This window comes from Cupressus sempervirens, chromosome 5, assembly GCF_028749045.1.
Source record: "Cupressus sempervirens isolate cs-2001-9-10 chromosome 5, ASM2874904v1, whole genome shotgun sequence".
In the NCBI taxonomy this organism is placed as follows: domain Eukaryota; kingdom Viridiplantae; phylum Streptophyta; class Pinopsida; order Cupressales; family Cupressaceae; genus Cupressus; species Cupressus sempervirens.
This window is the reverse complement of record NC_143122.1, coordinates 177,575,005-177,578,209: the sequence shown is the minus strand read 5'-3', so window position 1 is coordinate 177,578,209 and position 3,205 is coordinate 177,575,005. Positions and strand designations below refer to the sequence as shown.

Here is a 3,205-nt window from a genome sequence, read left to right as displayed (position 1 = left end):
AAGGTCATCTAAGACTTTTTTCATGTGTTTCTCCCACATTAACAACCATAGATATTTAAAAAATAATAAGTTGCAACGAAAGTTTCGCAAGTTTTTTGGTAATGCATCTATAAATACGTAGCAGCGTAAGAGTGTCTACAATAACCTTCGTGAACACTTTTTAAGTTGGTGTTTAATAATAATATTTTGTGACCTTCTTTTCACATGGCGATGACGATGAATGGAGGAGAAATACCAACTTCAATACCAGATAATGCTTTCAACGTATGGGATGATGATTTTATCCAATCCATGCCAACACTGTATGGGGTAAGTCATCATGAATCATGAATTTTGCTACTCTTGTTTCCCTAGCTAGTTCACTGCAATGCAATGCTCATAATCATGTATTTTGTATTTGGTATTTTGTATTATGTATTCTGTAGAAATCTGAATACCAGGAACGCGCTAAAATACTTGTGAAAGAAGTGAAGGTGTTGTTGAGAGAAATGCAAAGTGGAGATGGAGATAGAGATTTGTTAATGGAGCGACTTGAGACGGTCGATGCGTTGCGGTGCCTCAGAATTGACCGATATTTCAACGCTGAGATCAAACTCTTTCTCGACTCTGCTTATCGGTCTCGTCTCATCTCAACAAATTTTCTAAAGTTTTCTTGATTGTAGATCTAATATATACATTTTCTAATATTTAATTTGAAATGAAACATTAATTGCAGATGTAATTGGGACACAAGTGTGGGCATCAGATTAAGAAGCGAGAATTGTAACTTGGATGCTACGGCTTTAGGACTGAGAATCTTAAGACTCCGTCACTATGAACTATCTCCAAGTATATTTATAAATAATGCAAAGTGTTTTATGACAAAATTATATTCCATGCCCGCAATTATATATTTACATTACATGCTGGAGAGTTTCAAGGACAAAGATGGGCACTTGTTCTTCTCTAGTTGTGGTGATGATGAGAATAGCAATAGCTGATCATCAAAACAAGTGATGCGGGGCATGGTGAACCTGTTGAGAGAATCAAGCGTGGGATTCCCTGGAGAGAGGGTGATGGAAGAGGCTAAAGCCTTCACCTCCGCCCGCCTTAAGACCCTCTTACAAACACCTCATATTGGAGACTCCTACAGTGCAAGCCTTGTCAAAGAAGTATTAATAAATCCACTTCCATTTTGATTACTGCAGGTGGAGTACACCCTCACATATGATTTTTCTTGCACTTTTCCTAGATGGGAGACACGAAACTACATAGAGATATACGAGCTAGGTGATCGCAGGTACACAAGTGTCGAGGCAATCCTTTTAAGTTTCCCATTCTTATTGGTTATTGTTATGCTGACTATGTTCACATCTCATCTCTTCCTTTCAAGGTTGAATGACAAGAAGATTTTAGAGCTTACCAAACTGGATTTCAATATATTGCAGTGTACCTACAAGATGGAGATGAAGATCCTCTCCAAGTATGTATTGATTAAGTGCTACATTCTAGTATCCAACACGATTCCCAATCTTCAGTAATAATACAATTCATATTTATATTGTTAAAATCCGTTTCCTTCATTTCCTCATGTGTAACCTATCCTATCCTTTGATTTATAGATGCTGGGTCGATTCCGACGTTCCAAAGCTTATTGCAATGAGAGAGCGGTCAATTGAATATTACATGTGGGGGGTTAGTGCAGCGGATGAATCGAAATTCTCCAGCATCAGAATTGCTGTATCAAAATTATCAACTGTTGCCACCATTATGGATGACATTTTTGATGACTATGCAATATCTGATCAACTCAATCCTAATGATGGATCATTTTGTTCTCTAAGCTCTCTCATCCTGATGATGGATCATTGAGTATCATCCAAAATGTTGATGTTGTCAAACTTACACACAATCACTCCGAGAAGCATTAATATGAACAACTCAATCTTATTCAGAAGGCCATTGCTCAAGGTTGGGATGTCTCAATTGTGACAAATATGCCACAGAATTTCAAGATGTGCCTCGAAATTGTTTTCAAAACCATGAGAGAATTGATAAATGAAGCTACCCAAAAACAAGGACGTGACATGATGCCTTTTGTTACAAAATCAGTACGTATACCTCTTCAAGCCCCTTTGTATATAAATGTATTTGAATATGATAGCTACAAAGTAGCATTACTTTTATGTAAAATTCTACACAACATGAGATTATTATTATTATTATTATTATAAATTAGAAATTTCATATATTTATGCCATGCTTAATGCCCACATCAAGTTCATTTATGAGGTGCTATTAAGATACCCATATTAATAAATCATTACACTTTGTTCTTTCTAGTGGGAAGATTATATTGAAGCTAACATGGAACACACGCAATGGAAATCATGTGGATATATTCCAACCTTTAATGAGTACCTCACTGTTGCTACAACAAGTGTATCCATTGGACCCATATTGATGCATCCTCTACTTCTGACAAGAACCATTTTAAGTGACGACTCTATTGAAAAGATGTTTATGAATAGATCCAAATTCTATGAGCTCGTATGGATTTGCATACGACTAATTGATGATGCTCGAGACCGAGGTCTGCTATTTTATTTTCATATAGGCACTAGATATAGAGACAAAACTCATTGCTATTTTAATATTAACATAACTGAATTGTTGGTGTTCAGGATGATAGGCGCCATGGAGAGATAGTCTCTGCCATTTCCTCTTATATGAGGGACCATCACGAATGTTCACAAGTAGAGGCACTAAATTGCATCATCAATTTTGTTGAAGAATCCTTAAAAGAATTAAGATGGACATATCTAAGACCAAATAATTCTCTACTCAAATGGGAAAAGATATACTTTGATTTTAATAAAGGACTGCAGTTCCTTTATATATTTGGAGATGGCATCACTTATTCTCACAAAGAGGTCAAGAATCAAGTACTCAAACTTTTTGTTGATCTAGTAGTGATGTAGAAAAGAAAACCTAGATTGAGGGAAACTTCATACTTTGATTTTGATTTTGATCTTGCAAGTCCAATAGTGTTAGTCAGTTTATGTAGTCGCATTTTATCTACTACCCAAATTTATTTAGGTTTCTATTTGGGTTTCTTAGTAACTTGTCATTCGATAGATATTGGAGATTTTATATGAACTATATACACATACTATGTGGGCTTCATATTTAAAACTAACACACTTTGTCTCCATATCTTGAGTGT

The 3,205-nt window shown here is 35.6% G+C and overlaps 1 pseudogene; it reads left to right on the top strand.

Moving 5' to 3' along the window:
• The first annotated feature begins 210 nt into the window (after positions 1–210).
• On the top strand, positions 211–2,960 carry LOC149554990 (alpha-humulene synthase-like; annotated as a pseudogene).
• The last annotated feature ends 245 nt before the right edge of the window (positions 2,961–3,205 follow it).